Source organism: Vulpes lagopus, chromosome 23, assembly GCF_018345385.1.
Source record: "Vulpes lagopus strain Blue_001 chromosome 23, ASM1834538v1, whole genome shotgun sequence".
Taxonomy (NCBI): domain Eukaryota; kingdom Metazoa; phylum Chordata; class Mammalia; order Carnivora; family Canidae; genus Vulpes; species Vulpes lagopus.
The window spans coordinates 11,916,535-11,939,763 of NC_054846.1; the positions used below are offsets into that span (position 1 = coordinate 11,916,535).

The 23,229-nt window shown below is 35.9% G+C and overlaps 1 long non-coding RNA gene across 1 annotated transcript in view; it reads left to right on the top strand.

The window, feature by feature from the left end:
* The first annotated feature begins 2,191 nt into the window (after positions 1-2,191).
* Positions 2,192-23,229, top strand: part of LOC121480923 — a 37,411-nt gene continuing 16,373 nt past the window's right edge. The window contains exons 1-2 of the long non-coding RNA XR_005985148.1: positions 2,192-2,252; positions 2,860-2,922. This is a non-coding gene — a long non-coding RNA (uncharacterized LOC121480923). The remainder of the gene's footprint in view (positions 2,253-2,859; positions 2,923-23,229) is intronic.

A 23,229-nucleotide genomic window follows, 5' to 3' on the forward strand; every position in this document is an offset into this window, starting at 1 on the left:
TTGGGAATATGATTTGGGGCAAAATGCCTGGCAAAAACTGTTATCCATATAATCCTTCAAGTTCTATGTTCATGTGCTTTAGGATTTCCGATCTTTCCCTAAAACCATTATATTGTTTACAGCTAGGACTTCATGTGTGTGCCTCTGTTTACTTTTATCCCTATCATTAAATATCAGGTGTTGAGACATCTGTGGTGTTGTTTCTCCTATTAAGCCCCACACAACACTGATATCCACAAAAATAAATGAAGCTTCCTTCATTTGAAATATCTAAAACGAAAACAGATGAATAAATCCTACATCACATATTGTGGCACATTAGCTCTTAGAATCTGCACTGCTCACACCAGGCATCCGTCTGCCTCCAAACAATTCTTCAGTGGCCATTACCTGTGTGATGTCCCTTCTCTGGTTAGAGACTCCACTCCTCTGGCCACAGGAGTCGGCCCACAAACCAAGCTTGGCTAATAAATAAGGCCTTCTGGACCTTAGAAACTGACTGTGGGAGAGAGGACTTCTTTTCCTTTATGATCTCAGAATAGTTTGGATCCAAGCCTTAAAGCTGTCAGGGGCTGCATCTTCAGCTTCCTAAAGAAACCGGTCTTCACAGCCAATGCACAGAAAGCAGAGGGGAGAAAGTGAGAGGCCAGATGAGCCCACACCCCTAAAGCCAGCTGCACCTTTACTCTCCCCACAATTAGGTCATAAGAGCCAATAAATACCACTGACTTACTTTCACTAGTTCATGTAAGGGTTCCAGCACTAGAAGCCAGAGCTCTAACTAGAGCAGACACAGATTTGTATGACTATAAAGATTTTTGGAATTTACGGCGTCCCAAATCCTCACGTTAAGTATTAGGAACATGGATTAGTGAGAGAGGTTAAGCACCTTGCCCGAAGTCTCACCGTGAATTTTTGTAAGGACGCAGGAAACTGGCAGATTCTCCAGGTTGGTGCCCTCTCGCTCATTCTGATACCAACATTCACCAGTCTTCTTGCAGCAAGGGGTACAGGCAGGTGGCTTAAGTTCTTGGCAAGCAGACGCATCTAGCCAGGATGAGAAATGAGCAATGAGGTCTGGCCGCTGCATGCCGGGAGTTTGTCTCTTTTGGGGAGCACAGTGGTGTAGCCAAGCAGTTCCTCTGAGACAACGAATGTAGACTCTCTGGCCTATAGGGTCCTACTGCCTGGTACACTACTGGTTCCCTAGAACCGCTGTTTTTCTTTTTAATTGAAGTATAGTTGACCTATCATGCGAAATTAGTTTCAAGCGTACAACATTGAGTCCACAATTATATACATTATGAAATGCTCACCCCCAGAAGCGTATTACAATATTATTGACTATATTCCTTCCCTGTGCTGTACTTTTCATCCCTGTCATTTTATAATAACATTATTCATCCCGTTATTATTCATCCCTCTTATTTTATAACTCTAAGTCTGTACCTCTTAATCCCCCTTCATCCATTTCATGCATCCCTCACCTCTTCCCCTTTGGCAAACACAAGTTTTTTCTCTATAAGTCTATTTCTTGCTTTTGTGGTTGTTGTTTGTTCATTTGTTTTTTTAGTTTCCACATATAATGAAATCATACGGTATTTGTCTTTAGCTGATTTCTCTCTGCATAATACCCTCTAGGCCAACCATGTTGTCATGAATGGGAAGATTTCCTTCTTTTTTTATGGCTGAGTAATAGTCTATTGTGTATAGATACTATATATATATATATATATATATATATATATATATATATATATTAAGCATTTATTAATCATTCAGAACTGTTTTTGATATATGATTGATCAATCATTTCCTTGACTGTTTTGTTTGTTTTTGACTCAGTGAGATCCTGAATTGGTTCTATGGCTCTCCCAAGATTCTGGGAGCTACTAATAACCTTCAAGAAATCTCTTTCTGCTTAAACTAGCTAGAATTCTGTTTGAAGCCAAGAACCTTAACCTAAACAGAAGTAGGTACCTAGGAATGGGGTGCTGTAATCGCCAATGAGGAGCCAGATTGCTGAACATGGACTTTGAGCAGTGAAGGCACAGACACTGAAAGCAGAAAGCTGAGAACTCTTTTTTTTTTTTTAAGATTTTATTTATTTATTCATGAGAGACAGAGAGAAGCAGAGACACAGGTAGAGGGAGAAGCAGGCTCCCTGCGGGGAGCCCGATGTGGGACTTCATCCTGGATCCCCAGATCACAACCTGAGCCCGAGGCAGATGCTCAACTACTGAACCACCCAGGTGCCCCGCATTTCGATTTTCTTATGCAAGTTAAATACTTTACAACAATCAGTTTCTCAATGATGATTCATTATAGCGGGGTGACTTTTATGCTATTTTGTGGGTATCAGTATTTGTCGTCAAATCATCAAGAAAATTAAGTATTTTTTCCAATATGTTCATATAATTTATTACTCTTCATTAATTGGGTTCAACTTATCCTTTTCTATTTGAAATTTATCTCTCTCAATGAATTATTACTTTTGATGTGATCTGAAAATTTGTTACAATTTACCTCCTGATAAAAAATGTCTATTGATCTCACATAGAAAAATATGAAAAATAATTTTACTTTGGGATACTTTTATAGTTAAAATGCTTTATTGCAGACTACATATCTGAAGGGGAGAACTTCTAGTTTTGACAAGGTGATAAGGAGAATTGAAACATCTGCTTATGTGCCTAGTGAATTTTAAGTTTATGTGCTGCCGAAGCGAGCACGAATTTTAAGTTTAATAAATTTTTACACATCTAATGATTGAAAGAATTTTCCACATATGGATTGACCTCTGACTGCGTATCTTTCAAACCTGTTTCTCCTCCACTACCCATGTACTTCTGGTGCCAGGGACTAAAGATCATTCACACAGCAGCCAAACTTCTGGTTCTACCTTCAATATCAGGAAATTCGGTGAGTTGGTGTGGCTGAGGTAGAGAGATTCCCATGGCAGCACAGTCTCCGCCAAGGCTAACAATCACACACACAGAACAGCCTGGGAGGCACATAAGTATACGTGGAAAAGTTTGGCAAAAGGGTAGTTAAGGTGGTGGTGGTGAAGGTACTAAAGAGATAACAGTCTTGCAGATAAAATATCTCACTCTTACCAAATTTACAAGAATATCTGGCTCTGTGAGCACAATGGTAGCACCTTGGAGGGTCCAGATAAGTGAGGGACCCTAGAGGTTAATCTTCATTAGCTTTACAGTGAATATGCCTCTGCTATTTCCATAACGTGTTTCTCATTCCAATTTATATCCAGCTTTGGTGAAACAGAACTGACATAGAACATTGTGTAAGATTAAGGTGAATAATGTGATGATTTGATGTTTGTATATATTGTGAAGTGTTTACCCCAACAAGGTTAGTTAGCACATCTCTCTCCTCACGTAATTACCATTTTGTTGTTATGGTGAGAAAATTAAAGCTCTCCTTTCATAGCAACTTTGGGGTATACGATACAGTATTGTCAGCTATTGTCACCATGTTGTACATTAGATTTCTGGAATTTACTTATGCCATAACTGAAAGTTTGTGCCCTTTGACCAGTATCTCCCCATTTCCCCTACACTCAGCCCCTCACAGTCATCATTCTATTCCCGTTTCTAGGAGTTTGATGTTTTTAGATTTCACATGTAAGTATTTGTCTTTCTCAATATGGATTATTTCACTCAGCATAGGTCCATTCATGGTGTCACAAATGGCAGAACTTCTTTTTTTGTTGTTGTTCTTTCATTCTTTTTTATGGCCGAATAATACTCTATTGTGTCTATATACCACATTTTCTTTATCCGTTTTTCTGTCAATGGACACTTAGGTTGTTTCCATGTTATGACTATTGTAAATAATGCTGCAGTGAATATGGGGGCGTCTATATCTATCTGAGATAGGGATTTTACTGTGTAATATATCCCTAGAAGCAGGATTACTGGATCACAGGGTGGTTCTAGTTTTAATTCTTTGAGGAGCTTCCATACTGTTGTTCAGAGTGGCTGCACCAATTTATATTCTCACCAACAGTGCACAAGGGCTCTCTTTCCTCTGCATCATTTGTTATTGCCTGTCATTTTGATAATACCCATTGTGACTTTTTTGAAGATTTTATTTATTCATTCATGAGAAACACACAGAGAGAGGCAGAGACATAGACAGAAGGAGAAGCAGGCTCCCTGCAGGGAGCCTGATGTGGGACTCGATCCCAGGACCCCGGGATCACGACCTGAGCCAAAGGCAGATGCTCAACCGTTAAGCCACAAAGGCACCCCTTATTGTGGTTTTGATTTGCATTCCCCTGATGTTAGTGATGTTGAACGCTTTTTCATATATTTATTGGGCATTCATATGCCATCTTTGGAAAAATGTTCAAGTCCTCTACTGATTTTTAAATTGGATTGTCTGGGGTTTTTTTGCTATTGAGTTACAAAAAGTTCCTTATATACTTGGAATATTATCCCCTTATCAGATATGTGGCTTGCAAATATCTTCTCCCATTCCATGGGTCACCTTCTCGTTTTATTGATCATTTCTTTGCTGTGCAGAAGCTTTTTAGTTTAACGTATTCCCACTTATTGATTCTGGCTTTGTTTTAATTTTAAGGTGTAAGTTTTGCATAGTCAAAATTCAATTCTTCTTCCACTTTTAAATGTTGGTAGGGAAAAAGTAAGAAGTGGAAAAAGAACAGAACTTTTCCCCATGACACTAACATTTCTAGAAAATTTTACTTCTCTTCTTGGGAGCCAAAGAAGGGTTCTTACTTTCTCATTTTACCCACTTCACCTCTCAAAGCCCCAATTTCTCCATATGTGAAATGTAGGATTTCAAAGCCTTTCATATGTTATGTCCCAATGAATGAATGAGTTCATTGTATTAGCAGAACTGAAACCTTAAGAGACCTGGTCTTGGGAGCACGCAGGCCCATTTCATTCGTGAGGTGAACACAAAACCAATGTAAGAAAGAAACTCTGTGTGCCTGGAGATGGCATGGCACAGGACACCTGAGACCTGTTCAGAGGGCACTGAGAAAGAAAATATAGGTCTTGGGAAATGGGATCCTGATGTGAGGGAAAGAGTACACAGGATGGGGGTGGTGGCATGGGCAGAGCAAACCCAAAATAAACATCACCAGGTTGCTTTGTTTGGGACTATTCCCTAAACCCATCATTTGGCAAACACATAATGGGCAAACACATATGGTTATACTTAATATCAAGATGTTTTAAAATTTTTGATAAACTTGAAATAAATGTCATGACAGAGAGCATATATACAACAAATGAGTAAAGGTATTCAAATCCTGAAAGGCAAAAGGGCCATGAATACAGCACGGCCCTTGGCACACACTGCCAAGTGCAGAAGGGCCAACTAATGAATATTATAATTGATGATAATGATAAGAAAATAAGGGATTCTTAGAGCTATAACTGTAAAAATATTCATATTTACTCATTCCAGTCCCTGCTTGTGCAATTTCTCCTAAAAAAAAAAATTTCCACTGCCTTCTTCTGTTTATGACGTACTGAAAGTCAAAGGACTGCTTCTCGAAGACCTTAGAACAAAAAGTAGAAATAAACAAATGCATACCTCAAAATATGACACAAGCCTGTATTTGCATACATGAAAGAAGATATTTTTCTGGACCATATAATTATCTCTGACTTGCATGATCACTATAAAGAGTTTATTATTATAGGTTTTCCCAATTATGCTGTGCATGTTCACAAAAATAAACACCTTATTAAATGATAACACTCTTAGTCCTTCACAAGTTAATAATAATAAATTTTATCTTGGGAATATATGGTATATACATACGGTAATGACAGCTTGAAAGAATCACTAGAATCGTATTTTTCAAATCCCTTTGTTTTTTTCCATTTTTTCTCTCTTTTATTTAATTGATGCCTATTACTTTCTTCATATGACAGATGATTTTAAATGATATGTGTATCATTGCTATAGCTCAATTTCTCTTAAAGAAAAACTACAGAATATATGATCTATAGCCACCAGACAGTTTTTTTTTTTTAAGATTTTTATTTATTTATTTGACAGCACAAGCAGGGAGAAGGAGAGGGAGATGCAGAGGGAGAAGCAGACTCCCCACTGAGCAGGGAGCCCGATGTGGGGCTCAATCCCAGGATCCTGAGGTCATGACCTGAGCCAAAGACAGATGCCTAACCCACTGAGCCACCAGGTGCCCCATTGGACAGATTACAGAATAATTCAGTTATCCTAGCTTGAAACAGAATTAAAGTACATAACTGTAAATAAACATATCTTGGTTGAGAATTTTAAGGATTTAGCAATCACTTTCTTTGAAAGGTGTGGCCATTTAGGAGGTCACTAGAAAGGAGTGGAAGTTTAAGGTTTAGTTCTGTCTGTGATTCTAAAGACCTGCTCATCCTTCATTAAGTCAGTTCATTTCCCCACAACTTAATTTTCCTTTTTAGTAAAATGCAGATGCTATCAGGTTCTTAACTACTTCACTGAGCTACTATGATGAAACAATATGGCATTAGATGTGAAACATTTCAAGGACAAATGCAAGACATAATTATTTTAATGACCAATAATTAAAGTAAACTTCTACTTTTCCCCTTTGTTTACTGTCAATTTCTCAGCCTAAAGCCAACTTAATGAATCTGACAATTTAATTATGTGACTAAGTTGAGCTTCATGGAAACATCATGAAAAACAGACACAGGTACTATTTTCAAGCATCTTTTAATACAAAGCACTTTCCAAACAACAGATTAAAAGTTGGCTTTCAGATGGTAGCTACACTTGTGGCGAGCAGAGCATCATGTATAGAGGAGCTGAATCACTATGTTGGACTCCTGAAACTAATGCAACGTTGTGTGTCAACTATACTCTATTTTTTAAAAGATTTTATTTATTCATGAGAGACACACAGAGAGAGGCAAAGACACAGGCAGAGGGAGAAGCAGGCTCCATATGGGGAGCCTGATGTGGGACTCGATACCAGGACTCTGGGATCATGACCTGAGCCAAAGGCAGATGCTCAACCACTGAGCCACCCAGGTGCCCAACTATACTCAAATTTTAAAAAAATTAATAAAAATTAATTAATGTTTTTAAAAGTTAGCATTCACAATAACCTTTCCTCTTAAGTTCTACATTCATTAAGTCTAATTCAGTGAATTAAATATGGCAATTAAACCACCTAGCCACTAAAAGAGCACATATTTCTCTGTAGAGTGAAATATCTACACTTTGACACCTGCTTCCTGTTTCTGGATTTTATCGAGCATCTAAAATTTCTCATATAATTCTAAAAAGCCCCTAAGTTTAAATCCTCACCACACACTAGTCCACAAAATAAAACACAGGAGTTCTTGGCACTTGGGCCGGGGTGCGGGGGGCAGTTATAAAATGAAATGAATAACACACCCCAAAAATTGTGAAACCAAGAATTCTCTAAAAAGTTTGTCAAAGTAAAATATTTGGCCAATATCTTGTTGAGCTTTCTATTTTGTATAAAAGAGAAAATGCCTAGATGAGGGTGTCAGTAAAGACACAGAAAACGGAGCCATTTTATTTTAACACATCTGGGATTACAAGTAACAATATTGTTTTTCTCATTTAAAAATTTAATAAATTATCTTTTTATGTTATCCAAGCCCCAATAATTCAGGTTTTAGAGCTTTTTCAATGACTCTACACTGAAACAAAAGTCTTGCTCCTAGAGGTTAAAAGTGCAGAAGCTTGAACTAGACTACAGGGAGTTCAAAATCTGGCCCTGCCCCTCATTGGCTGTTTGCCCTCAAATTACTCAAGCTCTCTGTGTCTCAGTTTCCTCACTTACAAAATAGAAATACTAACAGATCTATCTAAAAGGGTTGTGGTGAGGGCTAAATGAAAACACAAGTAGAGCACTGGGAGCAGTGCCTGGCACACACTACCCTCTCACTTAGTGCAGTTGCTACATTGTCATAATTGTTTCCCATACTTTCCCATCTTTTATTAACGTTTATTAAGTGAAAGCAATCATTACACACCAAAATATCTACAAATAATCCAGAATAACAATATGGTCAAACCTTTGTGGGTGTGACTATAGGAGTTAAAATGTCCTAAAAAATTATTCAAACGGTTAAACTTGTAAATAAAAAATTTAGATAAGACACATCTATAATAATGTTGCTGGGAATAAATATATGGATAGGGAAAGAAAGTACCTGGATTAGGTCAAATTAATTATCCAGAATCTAATGAGACATTGATCATACTTCATTTTATTGAATGTGGCCATTCACATTTTACAACATAATCTCAAAATGCCTTGAATTAAATTAGATTAATGAAATTGATTTGTAATGGGTAGTAGTAATAGATTTTGACATACTTTATACATTGATTTATTTATTTTTAATTAATTAATTAATTTGCATAGGCTCCATGCCCAATGTGGAACCCAACATGGGGCTTGAACTCATGACCCTGAGATTATAACCTGAGCTGAGATCTAGAGTCAGATGCTTAATAGACTGAGCAACCCAGGTGCCCCTGTGTTGATTTTTTTTTTTTTAATGTTAGCAAAAACAATGCTGAGTCTCTGATTCCTTTTCTAGGGAATATCTAGAAATCTTCCAACAAGAATGGAAGAAATATTATTTCTTACTGCTAAAAAACAACATGTATTAAGAAGTAGTTAGAAGTTAAAAATTTAAGTATCTATAGTTCTCTAAAAACTTTTTAAGAGAACCGTATGTGTGACACTCAAGAGCCTGAACATATCTTAAATATCAAAGGTGGAACAAGAAAGGAAAAGAACGGAATTGGGGAGAGTTTTGCCATAGGCATTTAGGAAATTCAAACTGAATAAGCAGCTTGTTATAGAATTATTTATTTGAAAAAAAAATACACCCTATCAAATAGTAGTAGCCCAAAATTTATAACCCATTAAAACTTAGCTAGGTTGGTCTTTATACTAAATACTTTCATACATAAGTGATTAAGAATATTCCAGCCGATTCTTTTACTTTGGAATGGTAATCTTGTATTTTACTTACTCCATTTACATTTGTTTTAGCTTGTGTTCCATATGTTTCTTCAGATCCTAAAATCTGAAGGTGAACCTCATCGTAATCTTGCACACCAGTGTGTTCACACATAAGATGAGTTCTGCAGCAAAGGATATGATTTTTTTAAAAGTGAATGGGATTAAGAGGTACAAATTTCCAGTTATAAAATAAATAAGTTATGGAGATGAGAAGCACAGCATACGAAATATAGTCAATAATATTGTGAAAATGTTGTATGGTGACTACACTTATGGTAGTGAACACTGAGTAATGTCTAGAATTGCTGAATCACTATGCTGTATATCTGTAAATAATATAACATTGTACATCAGCTGTACTTCAGTAATCAAAAATAAGTAAATAAATATAGTAAAAACAAGTTATCATTACCAGATTCCAGCCAAATACTGTTTTCTGTGGAATGGTCTGAGCCTGCTGCTAGCTGGCTGTGTCCATGATAAAAAAAGAGAGGTCAGCAAGTATTCAAGGACCAAATGAGATTTTTGTTTTCTCCTTAAATCAGAATCATTAAAGGACAAGGAGAAGAAGAAAATATTCATGAATCTACAGTGGCTGAATTCCAACATTGCCTTAGCTTTTGTTCTCCATCGAGGTCACCTGTTTTGGATGTCAACAACAACCACAGTTAAAGGGGCCAGCGCAATCGGGCATTTTAAGGCTACCAAGTCACTCTCGAATATAGCTTTAGCTTCAAACCACAACATTTGGTGTGTTATAGCCTCACTGTCCTTATTTTCTAAACAGTCTAAAATTGAAGATTTCCTCTTTGATACAATAATTACACATGCAAGTACTTTTTACATTTCTTAGATACTAGAGTTTGGGGGTTCTGTTGCCTCTGAAAGTTTGTTATTAATTCAGTGTATTTCATATGATCAAAGAACGTGGTCTATAAAATTTCTACTTTCTGAAACAGATTAAGGTAGCTTTGAGGATGGTTGGTAACAAGATGCATATTTGTTTTGTGGGCAAGAATGTTCTATCTGTAGCTATTAATTCAACTTTCATATTATCCCAATATTCTCTGTTCTTTTTAATCATCTATCTAATAATAAATAATAGTAATAAACAATCATTATTACTTAACTCAATAAATATAAAGATGTGAAAATCCTCCACAGGAATTATATTTCTCTCTTTCTCTTTAGGTATCTAATAGTTTTGACTTAAATGTCTTAACACTGTTTCCTGAAAGTGCTTGACCACATTATCTTCATTGTGAATGACACGTTTTATGCCACCTGAATTCTATCTTCCGTTCATCATTCTCTATTTTTTCCCTTGTCATTCTCTTTCTCCTTTTCCGTCTTGTTCTTCACTTACTCTTCTGGCTTTCTTGCATTGTTTGGTTTCTTTCTTTTTTCTTTTCTTTTTTTTTTTTTGCATTGTTTGGTTTCAATGCACATCATAATACATAGTTGGACTTTAATTTTAATCTATTCTAAGAGACTTTACCTTTTAATTGAGCAGTTTATAGCATTTACGTTTATTTGTACAACCAATGATTTTGACTTAGCTTATGAAATCTTGCTTTATGCTTTCTGTTTTAATCTTCGCTTTACTTTCTGATTTTTGGAAGAGTCATTCATTCCTTCAACAATACTTACTGAGTAATATGTGCTAGATACGTGACACAGAACTATGTTTTCACTGCTTTTATTTTATTTAGGTGCCGAAGAAGGCACTCATCTTTCAGGCTTCTTTGTTCAAACATCACTTTGTAAAGCCTTCGTTAGCTGCTAAATTTAAATTATACTCCTACATTATTCTTTTTTTAATAACACCCTTTAATATTTCTTCAAAGTATTTTTCCATTCTACTTGTGGGCTATCACCTTAATGTCTATCCATATACCAAACTCCATGAGGATACCTTGAATTACCTTGTCTGACCTACTCATAACTACATAGCCAGGGCCCAGCAGTCACTGCCATGTTGAAAGGGACTTAAAGGTTGAAAGAGAGAACTAACTAATTAATTAATAATGTAGGTAGTCTTAAAAATGCAAGTTGAAATTATCTTACATCTTTAATTTATAGACATTTTGACTCTCTCCTAAGTGATGCGATCGATCACAGGCTATTTTCTCTCATCTTCTGGTTTCTATTTTTTTGTATTTTTAAATATTTTTGATCATCATTGTTGATAAAAAATGAAATCATTTTATGAATCCCTCCCTCTGAAAGAAGATATTAGCACTAGATTTTCTTTTCATACCTATCAACAACACTTACTTATTTTTATTTATAAGGGCTTGAATCTTTAACCACATGACATGGTAGGAAGCATCACTACTGTAAGATGTGATTTGGTCCTAGTATCAAAAATATCATAAAAGTTGTTAGATAATTAAATTTGGCTACAAAAATATGACATTTCTTTATCTGGATATGTTTAAAGAAAAGAGAACTTTCTGGGACAAACTAAGTGATATCCAGAGACAAAAACAGTTAGATGTACCATATGATCTGTCAAAGGGTCTATTGCTTTGATTCTATCACTTGTTACCTTTCCAAACATCATCTCTAAGTGAAGAGGAAAAAAAATGTGTAGCTTTTCAAGTAGAAGCTAGTATCCATAAAACTTTTATAATACTTGCTTGTTTATCTAAGCATACTAAACTGAAGAACTGTTGGGACTGGGCTCTTTTGTATCATCAATAGCACCCTCCACTTACTACACAATGTACACAATGTAAAGTCTCCACTTTACATTGGGGACTTTAGGGGAAAATGTCAAGTCATTATAATAATGATCCTTGTGAAATAATTTGATCATTAACATGCATTACATTTAGACTGGAAAATCCATCTTTTTGTTTCATGTACAAACCTTTTCAATATACATTCAACTTTTCTCCTTCCCTTTTCAGTTGCTTCGGACCCCACATTGTGCAGACAGCAGTTGCTCCAAAGTCATCAGTAATAAGCACTTACCTGCCAACACAAGGTGACCAATATAAACAATGATATTAACCCATGTCAACAATGATATGCCCTAGAATGGATCACATAATTATTTTTTAAAGTTTTTTCTTTAATGGGGATCCCTGAGTGGCTCAGTGGTTTAGTGCCTTTGGCCCAGGGCGCAATCCTGGAGTCCCAGAATCAAGTTCCGCGTCAGGTTCCTGGCATGGAGCCTGCTTCTCCCTCTGCCTGTGTCTCTGCCTCTCTCTCTCTCTCTCTCTCTCTATGTCTATCATGAATAAATAAATAAAATCTTAAAATAAATAAATAAATAATTTTTTTCTTTAAGATCCATTTAGTTAATATATAGAGTATTATTAGTTTCAGGGGTAGAATTTAGTGATTCATCAGTCTTATCTAGCACCCAGTGCTAATTCCAGCCAATACCCTCCTTAATGCCCTGATATCACAGTTTCCCCCTTCAGCTCCCCTCCCCACCAGCAACCCTCAGTTTGCTTCCTATGATTAAGAGTTTGTTATGGTTTGCCTCCCTCTCTGTTTTTATCTTATTTATTTTTCCTTCCTTTCCCCTATGTTCATCTGATTGTTTCTTAAATTCCACATATGAATGAAATAATATGTATTTGTCTTTCTCTGACGGACATATTTTGCTTAGCATAATTTACCCTCTAGTTGCATCCACATCACTGCAAATGGCAAGATTTTGTTCTTTCTGTTGGCCAAGTACATTCCATTGCATATACATATACCACATCTTCTTTTTCCATTGATCTGTCGATAGGCATCTGGGCTTTTTCCATATTTTGACTGTTCTGGACATTGCTGCTATAAACATTGGGATGCAATGTACCCCTTTGAATCACTATTTTTGTATTCCTTAGAAAAATACCTAGCAGTACAATTGTTGGGTTGTAGGGTAGTTCTGTTTTTAACTTTTTGAGGAACATCCATACTGTTTCCCAGAGTGGCTGCACCAGTTTGCATTCCCACCAGCAGTGTAAGAGGGTTCTGCAACCTCATCAACATCTGTTGTTTCCTGAGTTATTCATTTTAGCCATTCTGACCAGTTGGATCACATTAACTATTGATTAGAAACTATTATGTATTCTAAGTGTATAGGTAAATAAAGTTATCTTTTTTTTTAAATGAAATACTGTACTTCACAGAGATAAAGTAAAAGCTTTAATAACAAATTGTGTGTGGGGGGGTATAAGATTATATCTCTGAATTTAGAGAAATATGTTAAGGGCTTTAAAGTTTACTTCTAAGCTTCCAATTAAGCTTTTTCTTCTAAGTGGGTGGAGACTTAGGAAACATGCTACTGGGAAGAATCTAAATGTCAGATAAGAATGGAATGGTTAAATAAACTTTGATAATATGCAGATAACAGAATGCTATGGAACACTTTTGAAATAATATAGAGAACAGCAAAAAACCAGTGAAAGGTAAAATTATTTAATCATGAGGAAATGCTTCTAATGTTATATTTTTAAAAAGATGTAACAACAGTATGTAATATAATCTAAATATGGGTATTTATGTTTGCATATGACTGCCACCCTTTTTTATGCTACTTTGAATTACATTTCTGTCACTTGCAATAAAATAATCCTAACTAGTATGCATATAATTATGTTAACAGTTTGCCTTTTTAAATTGACATTTTATTTCTAGAGGAAGCATGACTTCTTCATAGCTTTCAGAGTCTGTTTTAAAGCAATAACATGAAAAACCATGTATGCCTAAATTTTATGTTTTCTGTCATGGACATATAATATCTAAAATAAGAACATTATTTTTAATATACAGATATATGTTCTTTGTATTGATACTTCAACAGCTACTCCACAGTCCTCTATGATGCTTCATAACCATGGCGCCACCATATGTACCTGGTTTTGGACAGGAATTGTGATTTTATAAGTTTGGGAATATACATATACCAAGTAATTTTAATCAATATCAAGAAACCAAAGATACTCTGTGGCCTCTCTCCCTACCATGTTTTCTGCTTACTTTCTATAGGAAATCATAACTTTATCCCTAACTAAATACTCTATCATATGGAGAGAATTTTATGAGCTTTCCCCCTGACCTCTAAACAGGTAACAAAATAACACAAGTAAAAAGATTTTATAATATATTTGATCCTTGAAGAACACAGGGGTTAGGAGCACTGATCCCCCTTGCAGTCAAAAATATCAGTGAATAAATAATATACATGCATTGTTTGGTAAATGTAATAGGTGTATAGGTTTTTGCAAACAAAGGAAATTTTCAAGAGAAGCAAAAATCTCAGTTACTATCTTCAAATTACTGAGAGCATTCTGCAAGTTCTATATCTAAATTATATAACAAAATTATGCAAGAATACAAACAGATAAATGCTTTAAATTCTCAAAACAAAGATTCTAGAAATATTACAGCATCATCACACTTTTATCTTTTTTTTTTTTTCTACACTTTTATCTTTAGCATTATTTGACCAAATAAAACATCTTGTTCCTGGGAGCAGGAACTTGTTGCAAGAGAAAGGAACTGAAAGTCTGGGAGATCCAGATTTAACTCCACAGTTTAGCTGTGTCTTCTCAGGCAAGTTACTCAACCTCTCTGTCTCCCTTTCCTCTTGTGCAACTGAGTAAAATAACCACTTGGGGAAGACAGTTGCAAAGATTAAATCAAGGCTCTCAGGAGCCTATCTCCTACATAGCAGTGGGAAACAATAGTTGGTGCTCCATTTAATTTCCCTTCTCTTTCCCCAAGTGATCGTTCAAAAACCATGTGCATTTTGAACTGAATCTCTAGCTGCAAACCATTCAAAGTGAAGGATATTATAGCTGATTCATAGTCTAAAATTGGAAAAGGGTCTTTAAAAACCCCTCGAATCTAAATGATTTGAAGCAATATTATTTCAATAAGCTCAATAAAGTTCTCTTAACATTTGTTATATTTTATGACCCAATTAGCTACGTCTTTAAGCACATATACAAATGCTGGTTTAGAATCAAGATGCTGGTCCAAGAAAAATATAGCTGAATCCCTTAATTCAGGCAGATAATGTAACAAAACGGCCTCCAGTACAATAAGGTCAACAAAGTAAACACTGGAAAGAGATAGTCAGCCTCGTTGTCTCTGTCAAACATGTCAAAGCACTGCATCTGAAAATATTTGAAAAATCTGCCTATTTTCCATCTGTTATATTTCTCAGAGGATAACTGAAAGTTCATGTGAAAGTTCACTGTAAGTTCAAATATGTCATATCAGGTCATTTGCAGGGTAAAGGTTCCTGGGAGTTTATTATGATTTTTTAAAGACTGAAGTGGAAAAAGAATAAATATACTAATTGAAGCTATTTAATACTGCATTACAACCACTGATTTTTTAAGCATCATAAATAAAAAATATAAATTTTAAAAAGGCTATGTGCGATGCTTAATGGCAATAACAATTAGAAGATGCCTAAGATAGTATCCTTGGGACTCTTCTTAGCAAAGTAGCTGTAGATCAATGTCCATTGTTCTACATATTATTTAAAGTACAATAGTTGCTATATTTTACACTCTTGAATACTGTTTAAATTACATATTTAAAAACAGTACACAGAGACGGAAAAAAGAAACATCAAAATAATAAATAAATATAGTGTTACTGTATAGCTGTATAGGGATGATTTTTAATTTCTAATTGCTAAAGATGGTGTTTGAGGCACAGAATTTGTGGGTTGCTTACAGCAAAAATAGGAAGCCAAGAAAATTATGTTTCCTTTGGGACAAAATGACTAAATCATTGAAAAAAATCCAAATTGACTAGATGTTAGTCAATATTATCTGAATTGCTGAAGCAAAAATTAAGATCTGCCTTTGGACAAAACCTCCACATTTAAAAAAATGCTTAGAATAATATAATTTTCAAGGAAAGTAACAAACATATATAAAATATATATAAAAGTTAGGACATAACTTGTGGATTCACCAATTTCAAAAATTTCTTTCTCTAAAGTACTGATACGTATGAGAGCTCAGCAAAGGATTCTAAATATGTTGAGTAAAGGTACATTCCACTCTTTCCTGTCAAATGCAGCTTCACAGTATAACTTGCACTCTGTACTTTGCTCCTTAAATTGAAAAGCCTACTTATTTTTCTCCAGCATGTCCATGTTCTCTTCATGATGTACTGCAAACTGTGTTTTTTTTTTTTAAGATTTTATTTATTTATTCATGAGAGACACACACACACACATACACACAGAGAGAGAGAGAGAGAGGCAGAGACAGGCAGAGGGAGAAGCAGGCTCCATGCAGGGAGCCCAACACGGGACTCGATCCTGGGTCTCCAGGACTGCACCCTGGGCTGAAGGCAGCGCCAAACTGCTGAGCCACCCAGGCTGCCCCTGCCAACTGGTTTTAAGAGACCAAAGCACTAATTCATAGTATCAAAACATATGTATGTTAGATATATACATGTATCTAACGAAATTAATTTTTCTAGCTGTTAAAGAAGGGAAGGTAGGGTTCCTGGGTGGCTCAGTCAGTTAAGCATCTGCCTTCGGTTCAGGTCATGATCCCAGGGTCCTGGGATGGAGCCCCATGTCGGGCTCCCCACTCAGCGAGGAGTCTGCTTCTCCCTCTCCCTATGCCCCTCTTCCTCCACACTTCCTCCACACTAAGTGCTTTATTCACTCCCTTTCCGTAAGCACACTCCTGTGCTTTCTCCCCCTCTCTCTTTCTCTCCTTCTCTCAAATAGATAAATAAAATCTTAAAAAAAAAAAAAAAAAAAGGAAGGAGAGGAATTCTGATAAGATGGGAAGAGAAGGAAAATGTTGACAAGTGAGGTAATGGGGGCTGAGGTAGATCACTATCTTCCTCGACCACTTTCACTTATTATTTGGCACTCTCTAATCACAGCTTCCCATCTTAGAAGTTATTTTCTTCCTCCCACCATCTCTGGAGTGGATGGGTAAGAATTTGAACTACACTCTCTCCACCATCCTCTACTTTCTCCTTTCCTTTCCTTCCTGAGATTCCCTGGACCTGCCGGGCAGTTCTCCTACTCCAAGCCACCTCATCCATTCCTAAGACTTCAGCTATCCCTCTCTCAGATTGTCTAGAAAATCTTTATGTGTTTCCCTCACATAAAGATTTTCAAGCTTTAGAAAATCTTTATAAAGCTGTTTTCAATTGCTGATATGTTCCAGGCATACAAAAAAACAAATGAAATGCTACTTCTGCCTCTGTTACTACCATTATTACTATCATCACTACCACTACCATGACTGCTACTGCCTCTCATTATCATTAATACTACCATTACTACTGTGTCTCCTGAATAGCATTTACTTATGTGTTTATTATGTGTCAGGCACCGGATTCAGCCCTTACCAATGGCAACCTAGTTATAGTAATTTTTTACAACAACCTTATGAGTAGGTATTACTATCTTATTTTATACTCAAGGAACTCAACAAGACTCAGGACTAAAACACCGTGATGGAGAGGTACAACACATGTTCAGGTAAAATCAAAGCATGCTTCTATTCTTGTGTTAACACAATTTATCTTTCATTAGTCTCCAAATATTTGATGAACACTGAAGTGTAAAACAATAAGATAATGAACATTTTGTTGAAAATCACTATATTTTTTGGTACTGTTCTAAGTGCTTTATTCACTCCCTTTCCGTAATAACCCAAGGAGAGTAGATACTACCATTTTCCTTATTCTACAGATGGGTGCTGAGTGACTTATCCCATCTCACAGAGCTGGTAAGTGGTAGAACCAAGATTCCAGGCAATGTCTTGAGAGTTTATGCATTTTTTAAAAAGATTTTATTTATTTATTCATGAGAAACACACAGAGAGAGGCAGAGACATAGGCAGAGGGAGAAGCAGACTCCCTGTGGGGAGCCCTGTGTGGGACTCAATCCCAGGACCCCAGGATCACAACCTGAGCCAAAGGCAGATGCTCAACCACTGAGCTACCCAGGTGTCCTGAGTTTATGCTTTTTAATTGCTATTCTGGGCTAAGTGATGCATCTGATAAATTTGTACAAATGCAAAGATCCACGCCCTTAAAGAGTTTACAATCTGATTGAACAGATAAGAGCAAGATGATAAAATCTAGGAGGTCAGATTTCTGGCATGCCAACTATCTGTTTTAGAGTTGTAAAGCTGTTACACTGGAAACAAGAGGAAAGGAAACCAACTACAAGACTTCAGAATCTATATTACCTTCAGAATCCAGATAAGATTCTATAATAGTCCTCAGACTCTAGACAAGAAAACTGGGAAATTTGGATGAATATAAAGTGAAGAAAATAAAGGATATTATGGAGTGAAAACTCACTTTACTGGTGATTAATGAGATAAGGGAGAACATGGAAGAGAATAAAGATTACCTGAGTCTAAGTCAGTGGGAGACTGAGCACATCACCATCAAAAATGTGCAAGTCTTAAATAGAGGATGATGAATTTGAGAAATTATAAGAATAAAATTATAAATAAAAACAAATCTACTTCAATAAATCATCTGCTCCCAAGTAAGGGTAACCACTGCAAAAGCAAGCGTTCATTCAGAGAGATAAAATACCGAGGTATAAGAGCAAAGAGCTGAGGACTCATTTTCCATTGCTGCTATAACCCTCATGTACTTACGCCTTCTTATTTATCTGGTCCCATATGACAGTCAAGGAAGAAGAGAAAGAAGAGAGGAAGAAGAGGGTGTAGCACCTGCCTGGCTCTGCACAAGGATTAGAGAAAGAATGAGAGACAAGACCGGAAAGACCACTCTCTAGATGGAGAGGTGTCTAGAATGTCATCTATAGATTCCTAATTTATGCTAGAGGCAAAGGGCTATGAATTGTAAACTTCATATTGGTAAGTTGGCTCATGGTGTAGGAGCTTCTTAGAGTTGGGACCAAGAACCTTCTCACAACAAAGCCCTAGATGGAATGGGGTCTTGGTATTTCAAGGTTCCATTATATTTAGTATATTTAGTCCTTAACGAGAAAGACTCTATTTCTATTTTAGGGACCATATAATTTTCCTAACAACAAAGTATTAAAACGTGGGTGTCTTAAAGCAACAGAAATGTATTATTTCAGTTCTGGAGGTTAGAAGTTTGAAATCAAGGTGTGGACAAGCAGGGCCACGTCCTCTTTGACAATAACCACACAAATATAAAACCAAACTTTATTTTTTGGAACTATTGTCATAAAAGTGGGAAAAAAACTTAGTGACTTTACATGGGTGCCATTTTGTTTTTGTTTGTTTTAATAAAATAGGCCAATGATGCAGAAAGGCTATCTTGGAATAACAGAAAAAATACTGGTCTAAGAAGAATGGGAATATAGGCCAAATGATGAACTTTAAGCAAAATGGGGCTCATGCATTAACCAGTGTGGCTGTGAAAATTGACTGAGATAAAAAAAAAATATGTGAAAGCACCGTGAAAATTGCAAAGTGCTTCAAAATGTAGGTTATTGGACTTGAAATGTGACATGAAGTTGTCAATATGTTATTTACAGAATAGGAAAGAAAATTTATAAAATATTTCCATTGTATTTGATGTTAATGGACTAAAAGTTATCAATAAATCTATTATTAAAACTCCCTCTTTAAAAATCTAGAAGATCTGAAGCTCTTTATAGAGTTAAGAGCTGTAATCAACATAGGATAATAAAATACTTTGAGTTTTAGTTGTTTGGCTCTGTGAATCCAGCTTGTGTGAATATTGAACTCATTCTGTAACTTTGGGCAATAATTCGTCCTAGACTAGATGCTGCTCTGGTCCTGCTTAACAAATCTTAAAAGCAACTGAAAAGAATCATACAATTTCAAAGTAACTTATCACATTCCAAGATAATAAAAATATTTACAGGAATATGAAAATACCTAGCAACCATCAAGGCAAATTTACAATGTCTTACATCCAATCCAAAATTACTACGCATGAAAAAATCTAGAGAGTGACCCACATTGAGAGAAAAATCTATCAATTAAGAAACACCTACATCAGACACAGACGTTAAAATCAATAAACAAAGACACTGAAACCATTGTTATTACTATATTCCATGTGTTGAAAGACATCAAAACATATCTCAAATCCAAACATAAAAAATGATCTGAATTTGCACTTCTAAAGAAAACTACAAGCCTAGATGAATAAAATAATGCTTGTGATACTGGCAAGGTAAACACTGCAGAAGAAAGGATTAGTTAACACTAACACCTAGCAATAGAAACTATCCAAAAATTTAATAGAAAAAGAATTTTAAAAATGAAGGCAACATCAGTGAGCTTATGAAAAACTAAGTGACATAATATATGTATAATTGGAGTCCCAGTGAACGGAGAGGGTCATGGAAAGTATTTGAAGAAATAAAGGATAAAATATTTTCAAATGTGACAGGACTATAAATTTACAGCTGCAGGAAGATCACAAACACCAAGCATAAGGAACATGAAGAAAAGGCACATCGTAATACAACCAAAACCAATAGTAAAGAGAAAATCTTAAAAGCAGACAAGAAGGCCACCTGGGTGGCAAAGGCAGTTAAGTATCTCAGCCTTTGGTTTGGGTCATGATCTTAGGGTCCTGGAATGGAGCCCTTCATTGGGATCCCTGCTCAGCAGGGAGTCAGCTTCCCCATCTTCCTCTGCTCCTCCACCCCCCACCCCACTTGTGCTCATGCTTTCTCTCTCAAATAAATAAATAAAATCTTTTTTAAAAAAGAAAAGCAGATAAGAAAACATGGTCTGTAAACATATAAAGATAAGGAAGACAGCAGAATTCTCATCAGAAGCAATACTGAGAAGGCAGTAGAGCAACAACTTTATAGTACTAAGAGAAAAATAACCTGGCAACATAGAATTCTATACCCAGGGAAAATACCTTTCAAAAACAATGGTAACGTTAAGTGGGGAAGTGATGTGATGAGCACTGGGTGTTATACTATATGTGAGCAAACTGAATTAAAATTAATATAAAACAAATAGTGGTGAAATAAATATTTTTCCAGACATACAAAAGTGAAAGAATTCACCACCAGCAGACCTGTATTACAATACTCTAATCCCTTGGGCAGAAGGAAAATTATACCAGCAGAAACACTGATGTACACAAAAGACTAAAGAGCACCAGAAATGTTAACTACATGAGTAAATATACAAGATTTTTTCTTAGCATTTAAAGCACTTTAAAAAATAATTTATTATTATAGTGCCAACAAAATATAAATACTAACATAAAATTTAATAATAACAATGTGTTGTTGAGTTTATAACATATATAGAAGTAAAATGTAAAAAAAAGCACAAAAGATAAGAGGAGAAATTGAAGTATGATTGTAATTTTTTTTAAAGATTTTATTTATTTATTCATGAGAGACACAGAGAGAGGCAGAGATATAGGCAGAAGGAGAAGCAGGCTCTCCATGGGGAGCCTGATGTGGGACTCAATTCCAGGACCCTGGGATCATGACCTGAGCCAAAGGCAGATGCTGAACCACTGAGCCACCCAGGTGCCCCTGGTCGTAAATTTCTTATACTATATATGAAGTAGTATAATCTCACGTGAGAGTGGACTGCTAAGTTAAACACGTATAAAAGTGCTAAAGCCACCAAGATAAAAGCTAATAAGCCAACATTTGAGATGTAATGCTCATTATAAAAGAAAAACCTTAAACTCAAAAAGGCAGAAAAGGAGAAAAAGGGAAACATAGATTTCGATGAGACAAATAGAAACAAATAGCAAGATGACAGATTTAAACCTAACTATACTAACAGTCATACTAAAGTAAATGATCTAAATGCCCCAATTAAAGGCAGAGATTGTCAGATTATATAAAAAAGGAAGACTCAAAAGAAAGTTAGCCTGGCTACCTTAGCATCAGATGGTAAATTTCAGAGCAAAGACTACCATCAGGAATAAAAAAGTCTATTTCATAATGATAAAGAAGTCAATTCACCAGAAAGGCATAATAATTAATTATGTAGGTGTAACTGTCATTCAGAGAAGCTCACTAAGAGCACTAATTATGAAGGTGGGGAGGTAACACCCCCTAGGTGCATTCAGAATGGTTGGGATGGGAGGATGCAAGAGTAAATGGCAGAGTGTACTTTATACAAGTCCCCTGCCCCTAAGATTTTTCTGGTGCAGGAGACAGAAAAAATGGACCGCTGGGGATGCCTGCGTGGCTCGATGGTTGAGTGTCTGCTTTTGGCTCAGGTCTTGATCCCAGAGTCCTGGCATCAAGTCCCGCATTGGGCTTCCCACAGGGAGCCTGCTTCTCCCTCTGCCTGTGTCTCTGCCTCTCTCTGTGTGTCTCTCATAAATAAATGGATAAAATCTCTTTAAAAACAAAAAAAAGGGATCCCTGGGTGGCTCAGCGGTTTGGTGCCTGCCTTCGGCCCAGGTGTGATCTTAGAGACCCTGGATCGAGTCCCACGTCGGGCTCCCTGTGTGGAGCCTGCTTCTCCCTCTGCCTGAGTCTCTGCCTCTCTCTCTCTGTGTCTCTCATGAATAAATAAATAATTTTTTTTTAAAAAAGCAAAAACAAACAAAAAGAAATGGACTGCTGAGGATGCTTAATTTAAAATATAAAGACTAAAATTTCTGTTAGACACAAGATCAGAAAATAAACCCAGCTCTGAAAAGTGTATTTCACTCTCTTATCGCACACACAATAAGACACATACATGTATTTAGAAAACTAGTTTACATTGAAAAACACAAGACAGGATTTTTAAGAACCCAAATATGATATATGTTTATAGTACTTAAAAGCATTTATATGTATGTATATAAACATCTGTGCATATGTGTGTGCATACACCATGTTCAATAATTTGATTTTTGGTCTTTTAAAAGGGAAATCACCTGTCAATCTCTGTGGTTTAAAAGTATATATAATATTTGAGTTCTTAAATAAAAATCCTGTTTTGTGTTTTTTGATGTAAACCAATTTTTTAAATGTCAAACTAAACCAAAATATTTTTCCAGTTACAATTCACCAAAAAAATAGATTAGCAGGGAAGAAACTCATTAACATAGCACAATTCAATAGAAATGTATTAGTGCCACCCTGTGGCAAGCTTCATACTTTGTAAAATCTTGTACAACTGAAGAGGCTACATTTATTGGCTTTAGCTGTCTTTATTAAAAAAAAAAAAATAGAGTTTGTAACTTACAAACATTCTTATTGTAATAGTACTTCTCTGAAAGCAATT